Here is a 19,011-nt window from a genome sequence, read left to right on the forward strand (position 1 = left end):
TGAATGCTTCTGTGTTGTTTTTATTTGAAGATATTCCTTTTTCAACTAAAGGATCCTAAGCCCTCCAAATGTCCACTTGCAGTTTCTACAGAAAGAGTGTTTCAGAACTGCTCAATGCAAAGTACAGTTCAACTCTTTTAGTTGAATGCACAGAACAGAAAGAAGTTTCACAGAATGCTTCTGTGTAGCTTTTATTTGAAGATACTCCTCTTTCCACTATAGGCCCTTTAGCGCTCCGATTGTCCACATGTAATTTCTACAGAAAGTTTGCTTCAGAACTGCTCACTAAAAAGTAAGGTTCAACTCTGTTAGTTGAATGCACAGAACAGAAAGAAGTTTCGCAGAATGCTTCTCTGTAGTTTTTATTTGAAGATATTCCTTTTTCCAATAGAGGACCCTTGGCGCTCCAATTGTTCACTTGCAGTTTCCCCAGAAGGAGTGTTTCAGAACTTCTCAATCAAAAGTAACGTTAAATTCTGTTAGTTGAATGCACAGAACAGAAAGAAGTTTCGCAGAATGCTTCTGTGTAGTTTTTATTTGAAGTTATTCCTTTTTCCACTATAGGCCCCTTAGCGCTCTGAATGTCCACTTGCACTTTCTACAGAAAGAGTGTTTCAGATGTGCACAATTCAAAGTAAGGTTCACCTCTGTTAGTTGAATGCAAAGAAGAGAAAGAAGTTTCACAGAATGCTTCTGTGTTGTTTTTATTTGAAGATATTCCTTTTTCCACTTAAGGATCCTAATCCCTCCAAATGTCCACTTGCAGTTTCTACAGAAAGAGTGTTTCAGAACTGCTCAATGCAAAGTAAAGTTCAACTCTTTTAGCTGAATGCACAGAAAAGAAAGAAGTTTCACAGAATGTTTCTGTGTAGCTTTTATTTGAAGATAGTCCTGTTTCCACTATAGGCCCTTTATCGCTCCGATTGTCCACTTGCAATTTCTACAGAAAGTGTGCTTCAGAACTGCTCATTAAAAAGTAAGGTTCAACTCTGTTAGTTGAATGCACAGAACAGAAAGAAGTTTCGCAGAATGCTTCTCTGTAGTTTTTATTTGAAGATATTCCTTTTTCCACATTAGGTCCCTCAGCGCTTCGAACTTCCGCTTTCAATTTGTACAGAAATAGTTTTGCAGATCTGCTGAACCAAAAGTAAGGTTCACTTCTGTTGGTTGAATGCGCCTAAGAGAAAGAAGTTTCACAGAATGTTTCCGTGTAGTTTTTAGTTGAAGATAGTCCTTTTTCCACAATAGACCCCTTATCGCTCTGAATGTCCACTTGCAGTTTCTACTGAAAGAGTGTTTCAGAACTGTTCAATCAAAAGTAAGGTTGAACTCTGTCAATTGAATGCACGGAACAGAAAGAAGTTTCGCAGAATGCTTCTGTGTAGTTTCTATTTGAAGATATTCTTTTTGCCACTAAAGGCCCCTAAGCGCTCAGAATGTCCACCTGCAGTTTCTACAGAAAGAGTGTTTCAGAAATGCTCAAAGGAAAGTTCCACTCTGTTAATTGAATGCGCAGAACAGAAAGAATCCTCACAGAATGCTTCTGTGTAGTTTTTATTTGAAGATATTTCATTTTCCACTATACGCCCCTTAATGCTCTGAATGCCCACTTGCAGTTTCTACAGAAAGAGTGTTTCAGAACTGCTGAATCAAAAGTAAGTTTCAACTCTGTTAGTAGAATGCACAGAACAGAAAGGAGTTTCAGAGAATGCTTCTGTGTAGTTTTTATTTGAAGTTATTCCTTTTTCCACTATAGGCCCCCTAGCGCTCCGAATGTCCACTTGCAGTTTCTACAGAAAGAGTGTTTCAGAAGTGTTCAATCAAAACTGATGTTGAACTCTGTGAGGTCAATGCACAGAACAGAAAGAAGTTTCGCAGAATGCTTCTGTGTAGTTCTTACTTGAAGATATTCCTTTTTCCACTAAAGGCCCCTTAGCGCTCAGAATGTCCACTTGCAGCTACTGCAGAGAGAGTGTTTCAGAGCTGCTCAATTAAAAGTAAGCTTCAACTCTGTTAACCGAATGTTCAGAGCCCAAAGAAGTTTCCCACAATGCTTCTGTGTAGTTTTTATTTGAAGATATTTCTTCTTCCACTATAGGCCCCTTAGTGCTCTGAATATCCACTTCCAGTTTCTACAGAGAGAGTGTTTCAGAACTGCTGAATCAAAAGTAAGCTTCAACTGTGTTAGTTGAATGCACAGAACAGAAAGAAATTTCACAGAATGCTTCTGTGTAGTTTTTATTTGAAGTTATTCCTTTTTCCACTATAGGCCCCTTAGCGCTCCGAATGTCCACTTGCACTTTCTACAGAAAGAGTGTTTCAGATGTGCACAATCCAAAGTAAGCTTCAAGTCTGCTAGTTGAAAGCGCAGAACAGAGAGAAGTTTCACAGAATACTTCTGTGTAGTTTTTATTGGAAGATATTCCTTTTTCCAATGTAGGCCCCTTAGCGATCGGAATGTCCACTTGCAGTTTCCGCAGAAGCAGTGTTTTAGAACTGCTGAATCAAAAGTAAGGCTCAACTCTGTTAGTTGAATGCAAAGAAGAGAAAGGAGTTTCACTGAATGCTTCTGTGTTGTTTTTATTTGAAGATATTCCTTTTTCAACTAAAGGATCCTAAGCCCTCCAAATGTCCACTTGCAGTTTCTACAGAAAGAGTGTTTCAGAACTGCTCAATGCAAAGTACAGTTCAACTCTTTTAGTTGAATGCACAGAACAGAAAGAAGTTTCACAGAATGCTTCTGTGTAGCTTTTATTTGAAGATACTCCTCTTTCCACTATAGGCCCTTTAGCGCTCCGATTGTCCACATGTAATTTCTACAGAAAGTTTGCTTCAGAACTGCTCACTAAAAAGTAAGGTTCAACTCTGTTAGTTGAATGCACAGAACAGAAAGAAGTTTCGCAGAATGCTTCTCTGTAGTTTTTATTTGAAGATATTCCTTTTTCCAATAGAGGACCCTTGGCGCTCCAATTGTTCACTTGCAGTTTCCCCAGAAGGAGTGTTTCAGAACTTCTCAATCAAAAGTAATGTTAAATTCTGTTAGTTGAATGCACAGAACAGAAAGAAGTTTCGCAGAATGCTTCTGTGTAGTTTTTATTTGAAGTTATTCCTTTTTCCACTATAGGCCCCTTAGCGCTCCGAATGTCCACTTGCACTTTCTACAGAAGGAGTGTTTCAGATGTGCACAATCCAAAGTAAGGTTCAACTCTGTTAGTTGAATGCAAAGAAGAGAAAGAAGTTTCACAGAATGCTTCTGTGTTGTTTTTATTTGAAGATATTCCTTTTTCCACTTAAGGATCCTAAGCCCTCCAAATGTCCACTTGTAGTTTCTACAGAAAGAGTGTTTCAGAACTGCTCAATGCAAAGTAAAGTTCAACTCTTTTAGCTGAATGCACAGAAAAGAAAGAAGTTTCACAGAATGTTTCTGTGTAGCTTTTATTTGAAGATAGTCCTGTTTCCACTATAGGCCCTTTATCGCTCCGATTGTCCACTTGCAATTTCTACAGAAAGTGTGCTTCAGAACTGCTCATTAAAAAGTAAGGTTCAACTCTGTTAGTTGAATGCACAGAACAGAAAGAAGTTTCGCAGAATGCTTCTCTGTAGTTTTTATTTGAAGATATTCCTTTTTCCACATTAGGCCCCTCAGCGCTTCGAACTTCCGCTTTCAATTTGTACAGAAATAGTTTTGCAGATCTGCTGAACCAAAAGTAAGGTTCACTTCTGTTGGTTGAATGCGCCTAAGAGAAAGAAGTTTCACAGAATGTTTCCGTGTAGTTTTTAGTTGAAGATAGTCCTTTTTCCACAATAGACCCCTTATCGCTCTGAATGTCCACTTGCAGTTTCTACTGAAAGAGTGTTTCAGAACTGTTCAATCAAAAGTAAGGTTGAACTCTGTCAATTGAATGCACGGAACAGAAAGAAGTTTCGCAGAATGCTTCTGTGTAGTTTCTATTTGAAGATATTCTTTTTACCACTAAAGGCCCCTAAGCGCTCAGAATGTCCACCTGCAGTTTCTACAGAAAGAGTGTTTCAGAAATGCTCAAAGGAAAGTTCCACTCTGTTAATTGAATGCGCAGAACAGAAAGAATCCTCACAGAATGCTTCTGTGTAGTTTTTATTTGAAGATATTTCATTTTCCACTATACGCCCCTTAATGCTCTGAATGCCCACTTGCAGTTTCTACAGAAAGAGTGTTTCAGAACTGCTGAATCAAAAGTAAGTTTCAACTCTGTTAGTAGAATGCACAGAACAGAAAGGAGTTTCAGAGAATGCTTCTGTGTAGTTTTTATTTGAAGTTATTCCTTTTCCACTATAGGCCCCATAGCGCTCCGAATGTCCACTTGCAGTTTCTACAGAAAGAGTGTTTCAGAAGTGTTCAATCAAAAGTAATGTTGAACTCTGTGAGGTCAATGCACAGAACAGAAAGAAGTTTCGCAGAATGCTTCTGTGTAGTTCTTACTTGAAGATATTCCTTTTTCCACTAAAGGCCCCTTAGCGCTCAGAATGTCCACTTGCAGCTACTGCAGAGAGAGTGTTTCAGAGCTGCTCAATTAAAAGTAAGCTTCAACTCTGTTAACCGAATGTTCAGAGCCCAAAGAAGTTTCCCACAATGCTTCTGTGTAGTTTTTATTTGAAGATATTTCTTCTTCCACTATAGGCCCCTTAGTGCTCTGAATATCCACTTCCAGTTTCTACAGAGAGAGTGTTTCAGAACTGCTGAATCAAAAGTAAGCTTCAACTGTGTTAGTTGAATGCACAGAACAGAAAGAAATTTCACAGAATGCTTCTGTGTAGTTTTTATTTGAAGTTATTCCTTTTTCCACTATAGGCCCCTTAGCGCTCCGAATGTCCACTTGCACTTTCTACAGAAAGAGTGTTTCAGATGTGCACAATCCAAAGTAAGCTTCAAGTCTGCTAGTTGAAAGCGCAGAACAGAGAGAAGTTTCACAGAATACTTCTGTGTAGTTTTTATTGGAAGATATTCCTTTTTCCAATGTAGGCCCCTTAGCGATCGGAATGTCCACTTGCAGTTTCCGCAGAAGCAGTGTTTTAGAACTGCTGAATCAAAAGTAAGGCTCAACTCTGTTAGTTGAATGCAAAGAAGAGAAAGGAGTTTCACTGAATGCTTCTGTGTTGTTTTTATTTGAAGATATTCCTTTTTCAACTAAAGGATCCTAAGCCCTCCAAATGTCCACTTGCAGTTTCTACAGAAAGAGTGTTTCAGAACTGCTCAATGCAAAGTACAGTTCAACTCTTTTAGTTGAATGCACAGAACAGAAAGAAGTTTCACAGAATGCTTCTGTGTAGCTTTTATTTGAAGATACTCCTCTTTCCACTATAGGCCCTTTAGCGCTCCGATTGTCCACATGTAATTTCTACAGAAAGTTTGCTTCAGAACTGCTCACTAAAAAGTAAGGTTCAACTCTGTTAGTTGAATGCACAGAACAGAAAGAAGTTTCGCAGAATGCTTCTCTGTAGTTTTTATTTGAAGATATTCCTTTTTCCAATAGAGGACCCTTGGCGCTCCAATTGTTCACTTGCAGTTTCCCCAGAAGGAGTGTTTCAGAACTTCTCAATCAAAAGTAATGTTAAATTCTGTTAGTTGAATGCACAGAACAGAAAGAAGTTTCGCAGAATGCTTCTGTGTAGTTTTTATTTGAAGTTATTCCTTTTTCCACTATAGGCCCCTTAGCACTCTGAATGTCCACTTGCACTTTCTACAGAAAGAGTGTTTCAGATGTGCACAATTCAAAGTAAGGTTCACCTCTGTTAGTTGAATGCAAAGAAGAGAAAGGAGTTTCACAGAATGCTTCTGTGTTGTTTTTATTTGAAGATATTCTTTTTTCCACTTAAGGATCCTAAGCCCTCCAAATGTCCACTTGCAGTTTCTACAGAAAGAGTGTTTCAGAACTGCTCAATGCAAAGTAAAGTTCAACTCTTTTAGCTGAATGCACAGAAAAGAAAGAAGTTTCACAGAATGTTTCTGTGTAGCTTTTATTTGAAGATAGTCCTGTTTCCACTATAGGCCCTTTATCGCTCCGATTGTCCACTTGCAATTTCTACAGAAAGTGTGCTTCAGAACTGCTCATTAAAAAGTAAGGTTCAACTCTGTTAGTTGAATGCACAGAACAGAAAGAAGTTTCGCAGAATGCTTCTCTGTAGTTTTTATTTGAAGATATTCCTTTTTCCACATTAGGTCCCTCAGCGCTTCGAACTTCCGCTTTCAATTTGTACAGAAATAGTTTTGCAGATCTGCTGAACCAAAAGTAAGGTTCACTTCTGTTGGTTGAATGCGCCTAAGAGAAAGAAGTTTCACAGAATGTTTCCGTGTAGTTTTTAGTTGAAGATAGTCCTTTTTCCACAATAGACCCCTTATCGCTCTGAATGTCCACTTGCAGTTTCTACTGAAAGAGTGTTTCAGAACTGTTCAATCAAAAGTAAGGTTGAACTCTGTCAATTGAATGCACGGAACAGAAAGAAGTTTCGCAGAATGCTTCTGTGTAGTTTCTATTTGAAGATATTCTTTTTGCCACTAAAGGCCCCTAAGCGCTCAGAATGTCCACCTGCAGTTTCTACAGAAAGAGTGTTTCAGAAATGCTCAAAGGAAAGTTCCACTCTGTTAATTGAATGCGCAGAACAGAAAGAATCCTCACAGAATGCTTCTGTGTAGTTTTTATTTGAAGATATTTCATTTTCCACTATACGCCCCTTAATGCTCTGAATGCCCACTTGCAGTTTCTACAGAAAGAGTGTTTCAGAACTGCTGAATCAAAAGTAAGTTTCAACTCTGTTAGTAGAATGCACAGAACAGAAAGGAGTTTCAGAGAATGCTTCTGTGTAGTTTTTATTTGAAGTTATTCCTTTTTCCACTATAGGCCCCCTAGCGCTCCGAATGTCCACTTGCAGTTTCTACAGAAAGAGTGTTTCAGAAGTGTTCAATCAAAACTGATGTTGAACTCTGTGAGGTCAATGCACAGAACAGAAAGAAGTTTCGCAGAATGCTTCTGTGTAGTTCTTACTTGAAGATATTCCTTTTTCCACTAAAGGCCCCTTAGCGCTCAGAATGTCCACTTGCAGCTACTGCAGAGAGAGTGTTTCAGAGCTGCTCAATTAAAAGTAAGCTTCAACTCTGTTAACCGAATGTTCAGAGCCCAAAGAAGTTTCCCACAATGCTTCTGTGTAGTTTTTATTTGAAGATATTTCTTCTTCCACTATAGGCCCCTTAGTGCTCTGAATATCCACTTCCAGTTTCTACAGAGAGAGTGTTTCAGAACTGCTGAATCAAAAGTAAGCTTCAACTGTGTTAGTTGAATGCACAGAACAGAAAGAAATTTCACAGAATGCTTCTGTGTAGTTTTTATTTGAAGTTATTCCTTTTTCCACTATAGGCCCCTTAGCGCTCCGAATGTCCACTTGCACTTTCTACAGAAAGAGTGTTTCAGATGTGCACAATCCAAAGTAAGCTTCAAGTCTGCTAGTTGAAAGCGCAGAACAGAGAGAAGTTTCACAGAATACTTCTGTGTAGTTTTTATTGGAAGATATTCCTTTTTCCAATGTAGGCCCCTTAGCGATCGGAATGTCCACTTGCAGTTTCCGCAGAAGCAGTGTTTTAGAACTGCTGAATCAAAAGTAAGGCTCAACTCTGTTAGTTGAATGCAAAGAAGAGAAAGGAGTTTCACTGAATGCTTCTGTGTTGTTTTTATTTGAAGATATTCCTTTTTCAACTAAAGGATCCTAAGCCCTCCAAATGTCCACTTGCAGTTTCTACAGAAAGAGTGTTTCAGAACTGCTCAATGCAAAGTACAGTTCAACTCTTTTAGTTGAATGCACAGAACAGAAAGAAGTTTCACAGAATGCTTCTGTGTAGCTTTTATTTGAAGATACTCCTCTTTCCACTATAGGCCCTTTAGCGCTCTGATTGTCCACATGTAATTTCTACAGAAAGTTTGCTTCAGAACTGCTCACTAAAAAGTAAGGTTCAACTCTGTTAGTTGAATGCACAGAACAGAAAGAAGTTTCGCAGAATGCTTCTCTGTAGTTTTTATTTGAAGATATTCCTTTTTCCAATAGAGGACCCTTGGCGCTCCAATTGTTCACTTGCAGTTTCCCCAGAAGGAGTGTTTCAGAACTTCTCAATCAAAAGTAATGTTAAATTCTGTTAGTTGAATGCACAGAACAGAAAGAAGTTTCGCAGAATGCTTCTGTGTAGTTTTTATTTGAAGTTATTCCTTTTTCCACTATAGGCCCCTTAGCGCTCCGAATGTCCACTTGCACTTTCTACAGAAGGAGTGTTTCAGATGTGCACAATCCAAAGTAAGGTTCAACTCTGTTAGTTGAATGCAAAGAAGAGAAAGAAGTTTCACAGAATGCTTCTGTGTTGTTTTTATTTGAAGATATTCCTTTTTCCACTTAAGGATCCTAAGCCCTCCAAATGTCCACTTGCAGTTTCTACAGAAAGAGTGTTTCAGAACTGCTCAATGCAAAGTAAAGTTCAACTCTTTTAGCTGAATGCACAGAAAAGAAAGAAGTTTCACAGAATGTTTCTGTGTAGCTTTTATTTGAAGATAGTCCTGTTTCCACTATAGGCCCTTTATCGCTCCGATTGTCCACTTGCAATTTCTACAGAAAGTGTGCTTCAGAACTGTTCATTAAAAAGTAAGGTTCAACTCTGTTAGTTGAATGCACAGAACAGAAAGAAGTTTCGCAGAATGCTTCTCTGTAGTTTTTATTTGAAGATATTCCTTTTTCCAATAGAGGACCCTTGGCGCTCCAATTGTTCACTTGCAGTTTCCCCAGAAGGAGTGTTTCAGAACTTCTCAATCAAAAGTAATGTTAAATTCTGTTAGTTGAATGCACAGAACCGAAAGAAGTTTCGCAGAATGCTTCTGTGTCGTTCTTACTTGAAGATATTCCTTTTTCCACTAAAGGCCCCTTAGCGCTCAGAATGTCCACTTGCAGCTACTGCAGAGAGAGTGTTTCAGAGCTGCTCAATTAAAAGTAAGCTTCAACTCTGTTAACCGAATGTTCAGAGCCCAAAGAAGTTTCACACAATGCTTCTGTGTAGTTTTTATTTGAAGATATTTCTTCTTCCACTATAGGCCCCTTAGTGCTCTGAATATCCACTTCCAGTTTCTACAGAGAGAGTGTTTCAGAACTGCTGAATCAAAAGTAAGCTTCAACAGTGTTAGCTGAATGCACAGAACAGAAAGAAGTTTCGCAGAATGCTTCTGTGTAGTTTTTATTTGAAGTTATTCCTTTTTCCACTATAGGCCCCTTAGCGCTCCGAATGTCCACTTTCTACAGAAAGAGTGTTTCAGATGTGCACAATCCAAAGTAAGGTTCAACTCTGTTAGTTGAATGCAAAGAAGAGAAAGAAGTTTCACAGAATGCTTCTGTGTTGTTTTTATTTGAAGATATTCCTTTTTCCACTTAAGGATCCTAAGCCCTCCAAATGTCCACTTGCAGTTTCTACAGAAAGAGTGTTTCAGAACTGCTCAATGCAAAGTAAAGTTCAACTCTTTTAGCTGAATGCACAGAAAAGAAAGAAGTTTCACAGAATGTTTCTGTGTAGCTTTTATTTGAAGATAGTCCTGTTTCCACTATAGGCCCTTTATCGCTCCGATTGTCCACTTGCAATTTCTACAGAAAGTGTGCTTCAGAACTGCTCATTAAAAAGTAAGGTTCAACTCTGTTAGTTGAATGCACAGAACAGAAAGAAGTTTCGCAGAATGCTTCTCTGTAGTTTTTATTTGAAGATATTCCTTTTTCCACATTAGGCCCCTCAGCGCTTCGAACTTCCGCTTTCAATTTGTACAGAAATAGTTTTGCAGATCTGCTGAACCAAAAGTAAGGTTCACTTCTGTTGGTTGAATGCGCCTAAGAGAAAGAAGTTTCACAGAATGTTTCCGTGTAGTTTTTAGTTGAAGATAGTCCTTTTTCCACAATAGACCCCTTATCGCTCTGAATGTCCACTTGCAGTTTCTACTGAAAGAGTGTTTCAGAACTGTTCAATCAAAAGTAAGGTTGAACTCTGTCAATTGAATGTACGGAACAGAAAGAAGTTTCGCAGAATGCTTCTGTGTAGTTTCTATTTGAAGATATTCTTTTTGCCACTAAAGGCGCCTAAGCGCTCAGAATGTCCACCTGCAGTTTCTACAGAAAGAGTGTTTCAGAAATGCTCAAAGGAAAGTTCCACTCTGTTAATTGAATGCGCAGAACAGAAAGAATCCTCACAGAATGCTTCTGTGTAGTTTTTATTTGAAGATATTTCATTTTCCACTATACGCCCCTTAATGCTCTGAATGCCCACTTGCAGTTTCTACAGAAAGAGTGTTTCAGAACTGCTGAATCAAAAGTAAGTTTCAACTCTGTTAGTAGAATGCACAGAACAGAAAGGAGTTTCAGAGAATGCTTCTGTGTAGTTTTTATTTGAAGTTATTCCTTTTTCCACTATAGGCCCCTTAGCGCTCCGAATGTCCACTTGCAGTTTCTACAGAAAGAGTGTTTCAGAAGTGTTCAATCAAAACTGATGTTGAACTCTGTGAGGTCAATGCACAGAACAGAAAGAAGTTTCGCAGAATGCTTCTGTGTAGTTCTTACTTGAAGATATTCCTTTTTCCACTAAAGGCCCCTTAGCGCTCAGAATGTCCACTTGCAGCTACTGCAGAGAGAGTGTTTCAGAGCTGCTCAATTAAAAGTAAGCTTCAACTCTGTTAACCGAATGTTCAGAGCCCAAAGAAGTTTCACACAATGCTTCTGTGTAGTTTTTATTTGAAGATATTTCTTCTTCCACTATAGGCCCCTTAGTGCTCTGAATATCCACTTCCAGTTTCTACAGAGAGAGTGTTTCAGAACTGCTGAATCAAAAGTAAGCTTCAACTGTGTTAGTTGAATGCACAGAACAGAAAGAAATTTCACAGAATGCTTCTGTGTAGTTTTTATTTGAAGTTATTCCTTTTTCCACTATAGGCTCCTTAGCGCTCCGAATGTCCACTTGCACTTTCTACAGAAAGAGTGTTTCAGATGTGCACAATCCAAAGTAAGCTTCAAGTCTGCTAGTTGAAAGCGCAGAACAGAGAGAAGTTTCACAGAATACTTCTGTGTAGTTTTTATTGGAAGATATTCCTTTTTCCAATGTAGGCCCCTTAGCGATCGGAATGTCCACTTGCAGTTTCCGCAGAAGCAGTGTTTTAGAACTGCTGAATCAAAAGTAAGGCTCAACTCTGTTAGTTGAATGCAAAGAAGAGAAAGAAGTTTCACTGAATGCTTCTGTGTTGTTTTTATTTGAAGATATTCCTTTTTCAACTAAAGGATCCTAAGCCCTCCAAATGTCCACTTGCAGTTTCTACAGAAAGAGTGTTTCAGAACTGCTCAATGCAAAGTACAGTTCAACTCTTATAGTTGAATGCACAGAACAGAAAGAAGTTTCACAGAATGCTTCTGTGTAGCTTTTATTTGAAGATACTCCTCTTTCCACTATAGGCCCTTTAGCGCTCCGATTGTCCACATGTAATTTCTACAGAAAGTTTGCTTCAGAACTGCTCACTAAAAAGTAAGGTTCAACTCTGTTAGTTGAATGCACAGAACAGAAAGAAGTTTCGCAGAATGCTTCTCTGTAGTTTTTATTTGAAGATATTCCTTTTTCCAATAGAGGACCCTTGGCGCTCCAATTGTTCACTTGCAGTTTCCCCAGAAGGAGTGTTTCAGAACTTCTCAATCAAAAGTAATGTTAAATTCTGTTAGTTGAATGCACAGAACAGAAAGAAGTTTCGCAGAATGCTTCTGTGTAGTTTTTATTTGAAGTTAGTCCTTTTTCCACTATAGGCCCCTTAGCGCTCCGAATGTCCACTTGCACTTTCTACAGAAGGAGTGTTTCAGATGTGCCCAATCCAAAGTAAGGTTCAACTCTGTTAGTTGAATGCAAAGAAGAGAAAGAAGTTTCACAGAATGCTTCTGTGTTGTTTTTATTTGAAGATATTCCTTTTTCCACTTAAGGATCCTAAGCCCTCCAAATGTCCACTTGCAGTTTCTACAGAAAGAGTGTTTCAGAACTGCTCAATGCAAAGTAAAGTTCAACTCTTTTAGCTGAATGCACAGAAAAGAAAGAAGTTTCACAGAATGTTTCTGTGTAGCTTTTATTTGAAGATAGTCCTGTTTCCACTATAGGCCCTTTATCGCTCCGATTGTCCACTTGCAATTTCTACAGAAAGTGTGCTTCAGAACTGCTCATTAAAAAGTAAGGTTCAACTCTGTTAGTTGAATGCACAGAACAGAAAGAAGTTTCGCAGAATGCTTCTCTGTAGTTTTTATTTGAAGATATTCCTTTTTCCAATAGAGGACCCTTGGCGCTCCAATTGTTCACTTGCAGTTTCCCCAGAAGGAGTGTTTCAGAACTTCTCAATCAAAAGTAATGTTAAATTCTGTTAGTTGAATGCACAGAACAGAAAGAAGTTTCGCAGAATGCTTCTGTGTAGTTCTTACTTGAAGATATTCCTTTTTCCACTAAAGGCCCCTTAGCGCTCAGAATGTCCACTTGCAGCTACTGCAGAGAGAGTGTTTCAGAGCTGCTCAATTAAAAGTAAGCTTCAACTCTGTTAACCGAATGTTCAGAGCCCAAAGAAGTTTCACACAATGCTTCTGTGTAGTTTTTATTTGAAGATATTTCTTCTTCCACTATAGGCCCCTTAGTGCTCTGAATATCCACTTCCAGTTTCTACAGAGAGAGTGTTTCAGAACTGCTCAATGCAAAGTAAAGTTCAACTCTTTTAGCTGAATGCACAGAAAAGAAAGAAGTTTCACAGAATGCTTCTGTGTAGTTTTTATTTGAAGTTATTCCTTTTTCCACTATAGGCCCCTTAGCGCTCCGAATGTCCCCTTGCACTTTCTACAGAAAGAGTGTTTCAGATGTGCACAATCCAAAGTAAGGTTCAACTCTGTTAGTTGAATGCACAGAACAGAAAGAAGTTTCGCAGAATGCTTCTCTGTAGTTTTTATTTGAAGATATTCCTTTTTCCACATTAGGCCCCTCAGCGCTTCGAACTTCCGCTTTCAATTTGTACAGAAATAGTTTTGCAGATCTGCTGAACCAAAAGTAAGGTTCACTTCTGTTGGTTGAATGCGCCTAAGAGAAAGAAGTTTCACAGAATGTTTCCGTGTAGTTTTTAGTTGAAGATAGTCCTTTTTCCACAATAGACCCCTTATCGCTCTGAATGTCCACTTGCAGTTTCTACTGAAAGAGTGTTTCAGAACTGTTCAATCAAAAGTAAGGTTGAACTCTGTCAATTGAATGCACGGAACAGAAAGAAGTTTCGCAGAATGCTTCTGTGTAGTTTCTATTTGAAGATATTCTTTTTGCCACTAAAGGCCCCTAAGCGCTCAGAATGTCCACCTGCAGTTTCTACAGAAAGAGTGTTTCAGAAATGCTCAAAGGAAAGTTCCACTCTGTTAATTGAATGCGCAGAACAGAAAGAATCCTCACAGAATGCTTCTGTGTAGTTTTTATTTGAAGATATTTCATTTTCCACTATACGCCCCTTAATGCTCTGAATGCCCACTTGCAGTTTCTACAGAAAGAGTGTTTCAGAACTGCTGAATCAAAAGTAAGTTTCAACTCTGTTAGTAGAATGCACAGAACAGAAAGGAGTTTCAGAGAATGCTTCTGTGTAGTTTTTATTTGAAGTTATTCCTTTTTCCACTATAGGCCCCTTAGCACTCCGAATGTCCACTTGCAGTTTCTACAGAAAGAGTGTTTCAGAAGTGTTCAATCAAAACTGATGTTGAACTCTGTGAGGTCAATGCACAGAACAGAAAGAAGTTTCGCAGAATGCTTCTGTGTCGTTCTTACTTGAAGATATTCCTTTTTCCACTAAAGGCCCCTTAGCGCTCAGAATGTCCACTTGCAGCTACTGCAGAGAGAGTGTTTCAGAGCTGCTCAATTAAAAGTAAGCTTCAACTCTGTTAACCGAATGTTCAGAGCCCAAAGAAGTTTCCCACAATGCTTCTGTGTAGTTTTTATTTGAAGATATTTCTTCTTCCACTATAGGCCCCTTAGTGCTCTGAATATCCACTTCCAGTTTCTACAGAGAGAGTGTTTCAGAACTGCTGAATCAAAAGTAAGCTTCAACTGTGTTTGTTGAATGCACAGAACAGAAAGAAATTTCACAGAATGCTTCTGTGTAGTTTTTATTTGAAGTTATTCCTTTTTCCACTATAGGCCCCTTAGCGCTCCGAATGTCCCCTTGCACTTTCTACAGAAAGAGTGTTTCAGATGTGCACAATCGAAAGTAAGGTTCAACTCTGTTAGTTGAATGCAAAGAAGAGAAAGAAGTTTCACAGAATGCTTCTGTGTTGTTTTTATTTGAAGATATTCCTTTTTCCACTTAAGGATCCTAAGCCCTCCAAATGTCCACTTGCAGTTTCTACAGAAAGAGTGTTTCAGAACTGCTCAATGCAAAGTAAAGTTCAACTCTTTTAGCTGAATGCACAGAAAAGAAAGAAGTTTCACAGAATGTTTCTGTGTAGCTTTTATTTGAAGATAGTCCTGTTTCCACTATAGGCCCTTTATCGCTCCGATTGTCCACTTGCAATTTCTACAGAAAGTGTGCTTCAGAACTGCTCATTAAAAAGTAAGGTTCAACTCTGTTAGTTGAATGCACAGAACAGAAAGAAGTTTCGCAGAATGCTTCTCTGTAGTTTTTATTTGAAGATATTCCTTTTTCCACATTAGGCCCCTCAGCGCTTCGAACTTCCGCTTTCAATTTGTACAGAAATAGTTTTGCAGATCTGCTGAACCAAAAGTAAGGTTCACTTCTGTTGGTTGAATGCGCCTAAGAGAAAGAAGTTTCACAGAATGTTTCCGTGTAGTTTTTAGTTGAAGATAGTCCTTTTTCCACAATAGACCCCTTATCGCTCTGAATGTCCACTTGCAGTTTCTACTGAAAGAGTGTTTCAGAACTGTTCAATCAAAAGTAAGGTTGAACTCTGTCAATTGAATGCACGGAACAGAAAGAAGTTTCGCAGAATGCTTCTGTGTAGTTTCTATTTGAAGATATTCTTTTTGCCACTAAAGGCCCCTAAGCGCTCAGAATGTCCACCTGCAGTTTCTACAGAAAGAGTGTTTCAGAAATGCTCAAAGGAAGGTTCCACTCTGTTAATTGAATGCGCAGAACAGAAAGAATCCTCACAGAATGCTTCTGTGTAGTTTTTATTTGAAGATATTTCATTTTCCACTATACGCCCCTTAATGCTCTGAATGCCCACTTGCAGTTTCTACAGAAAGAGTGTTTCAGAACTGCTGAATCAAAAGTAAGTTTCAACTCTGTTAGTAGAATGCACAGAACAGAAAGGAGTTTCAGAGAATGATTCTGTGTAGTTTTTATTTGAAGTTATTCCTTTTTCCACTATAGGCCCCTTAGCGCTCCGAATGTCCACTTGCAGTTTCTACAGAAAGAGTGTTTCAGAAGTGTTCAATCAAAACTGATGTTGAACTCTGTGAGGTCAATGCACAGAACAGAAAGAAGTTTCGCAGAATGCTTCTGTGTAGTTCTTACTTGAAGATATTCCTTTTTCCACTAAAGGCCCCTTAGCGCTCAGAATGTCCACTTGCAGCTACTGCAGAGAGAGTGATTCAGAGCTGCTCAATTAAAAGTAAGCTTCAACTCTGTTAACCGAATGTTCAGAGCCCAAAGAAGTTTCACACAATGCTTCTGTGTAGTTTTTATTTGAAGATATTTCTTCTTCCACTATAGGCCCCTTAGTGCTCTGAATATCCACTTCCAGTTTCTACAGAGAGAGTGTTTCAGAACTGCTGAATCAAAAGTAAGCTTCAACTGTGTTAGTTGAATGCACAGAACAGAAAGAAATTTCACAGAATGCTTCTGTGTAGTTTTTATTTGAAGTTATTCCTTTTTCCACTATAGGCTCCTTAGCGCTCCGAATGTCCACTTGCACTTTCTACAGAAAGAGTGTTTCAGATGTGCACAATCCAAAGTAAGCTTCAAGTCTGCTAGTTGAAAGCGCAGAACAGAGAGAAGTTTCACAGAATACTTCTGTGTAGTTTTTATTGGAAGATATTCCTTTTTCCAATGTAGGCCCCTTAGCGATCGGAATGTCCACTTGCAGTTTCCGCAGAAGCAGTGTTTTAGAACTGCTGAATCAAAAGTAAGGCTCAACTCTGTTAGTTGAATGCAAAGAAGAGAAAGAAGTTTCACTGAATGCTTCTGTGTTGTTTTTATTTGAAGATATTCCTTTTTCAACTAAAGGATCCTAAGCCCTCCAAATGTCCACTTGCAGTTTCTACAGAAAGAGTGTTTCAGAACTGCTCAATGCAAAGTACAGTTCAACTCTTTTAGTTGAATGCACAGAACAGAAAGAAGTTTCACAGAATGCTTCTGTGTAGCTTTTATTTGAAGATACTCCTCTTTCCACTATAGGCCCTTTAGCGCTCCGATTGTCCACATGTAATTTCTACAGAAAGTTTGCTTCAGAACTGCTCACTAAAAAGTAAGGTTCAACTCTGTTAGTTGAATGCACAGAACAGAAAGAAGTTTCGCAGAATGCTTCTCTGTAGTTTTTATTTGAAGATATTCCTTTTTCCAATAGAGGACCCTTGGCGCTCCAATTGTTCACTTGCAGTTTCCCCAGAAGGAGTGTTTCAGAACTTCTCAATCAAAAGTAATGTTAAATTCTGTTAGTTGAATGCACAGAACAGAAAGAAGTTTCGCAGAATGCTTCTGTGTAGTTTTTATTTGAAGTTATTCCTTTTTCCACTATAGGCCCCTTAGCGCTCCGAATGTCCACTTGCACTTTCTACAGAAGGAGTGTTTCAGATGTGCACAATCCAAAGTAAGGTTCAACTCTGTTAGTTGAATGCAAAGAAGAGAAAGAAGTTTCACAGAATGCTTCTGTGTTGTTTTTATTTGAAGATATTCCTTTTTCCACTTAAGGATCGTAAGCCCTCCAAATGTCCACTTGCAGTTTCTACAGAAAGAGTGTTTCAGAACTGCTCAATGCAAAGTAAAGTTCAACTCTTTTAGCTGAATGCACAGAAAAGAAAGAAGTTTCGCAGAATATTTCTGTGTAGCTTTTATTTGAAGATAGTCCTGTTTCCACTATAGGCCCTTTATCGCTCCGATTGTCCACTTGCAATTTCTACAGAAAGTGTGCTTCAGAACTGCTCATTAAAAAGTAAGGTTCAACTCTGTTAGTTGAATGCACAGAACAGAAAGAAGTTTCGCAGAATGCTTCTCTGTAGTTTTTATTTGAATATATTCCTTTTTCCAATAGAGGACCCTTGGCACTCCAATTGTTCACTTGCAGTTTCCCCAGAAGGAGTGTTTCAGAACTTCTCAATCAAAAGTAATGTTAAATTCTCTTAGTTGAATGCACAGAACAGAAAGAAGTTTCGCAGAATGCTTCTGTGTCGTTCTTACTTGAAGATATTCCTTTTTCCACTAAAGGCCCCTTAGCGCTCAGAATGTCCACTTGCAGCTACTGCAGAGAGAGTGTTTCACAGCTGCTCAATTAAAAGTAAGCTTCAACTCTGTTAACCGAATGTTCAGAGCCCAAAGAAGTTTCACACAATGCTTCTGTGTAGTTTTTATTTGAAGATATTTCTTCTTCCACTATAGGCCCCTTAGTGCTCTGAATATCCACTTCCAGTTTCTACAGAGAGAGTGTTTCAGAACTGCTGAATCAAAAGTAAGCTTCAACAGTGTTAGCTGAATGCACACAACAGAAAGAAGTTTCGCAGAATGCTTCTGTGTAGTTTTTATTTGAAGTTATTCCTTTTTCCACTATAGGCCCCTTAGCGCTCCGAATGTCCACTTGCACTTTCTACAGAAAGAGTGTTTCAGATGTGCACAATCCAAAGTAAGGTTCAACTCTGTTAGTTGAATGCAAAGAAGAGAAAGAAGTTTCACAGAATGCTTCTGTGTTGTTTTTATTTGAAGATATTCCTTTTTCCACTTAAGGATCCTAAGCCCTCCAAATGTCCACTTGCAGTTTCTACAGAAAGAGTGTTTCAGAACTGCTCAATGCAAAGTAAAGTTCAACTCTTTTAGCTGAATGCACAGAAAAGAAAGAAGTTTCACAGAATGTTTCTGTGTAGCTTTTATTTGAAGATAGTCCTGTTTCCACTATAGGCCCTTTATCGCTCCGATTGTCCACTTGCAATTTCTACAGAAAGTGTGCTTCAGAACTGCTCATTAAAAAGTAAGGTTCAACTCTGTTAGTTGAATGCACAGAACAGAAAGAAGTTTCGCAGAATGCTTCTCTGTAGTTTTTATTTGAAGATATTCCTTTTTCCACATTAGGTCCCTCAGCGCTTCGAACTTCCGCTTTCAATTTGTACAGAAATAGTTTTGCAGATCTGCTGAACCAAAAGTAAGGTTCACTTCTGTTGGTTGAATGCGCCTAAGAGAAAGAAGTTTCACAGAATGTTTCCGTGTAGTTTTGAGTTGAAGATAGTCTTTTTCCACAATAGACCCCTTATCGCTCTGAATGTCCACTTGCAGTTTCTACTGAAAGAGTGTTTCAGAACTGTTCAATCAAAAGTAAGGTTGAACTCTGTCAATTGAATGCACGGAACAGAAAGAAGTTTCGCAGAATGCTTCTGTGTAGTTTCTATTTGAAGATATTCTTTTTGCCCCTAAAGGCCCCTAAGCGCTCAGAATGTCCACCTGCAGTTTCTACAGAAAGAGTGTTTCAGAAATGCTCAAAGGAAAGTTCCACTCTGTTAATTGAATGCGCAGAACAGAAAGAATCCTCACAGAATGCTTCTGTGTAGTTTTTATTTGAAGATATTTCATTTTCCACTATACGCCCCTTAATGCTCTGAATGCCCACTTGCAGTTTCTACAGAAAGAGTGTTTCAGAACTGCTGAATCAAAAGTAAGTTTCAACTCTGTTAGTAGAATGCACAGAACAGAAAGGAGTTTCAGAGAATGCTTCTGTGTAGTTTTTATTTGAAGTTAATCCTTTTTCCACTATAGGCCCCTTAGCGCTCCGAATGTC

The sequence above is a fragment of the Symphalangus syndactylus genome, chromosome 14, assembly GCF_028878055.3.
Source record: "Symphalangus syndactylus isolate Jambi chromosome 14, NHGRI_mSymSyn1-v2.1_pri, whole genome shotgun sequence".
In the NCBI taxonomy this organism is placed as follows: Eukaryota; Metazoa; Chordata; class Mammalia; order Primates; family Hylobatidae; genus Symphalangus; species Symphalangus syndactylus.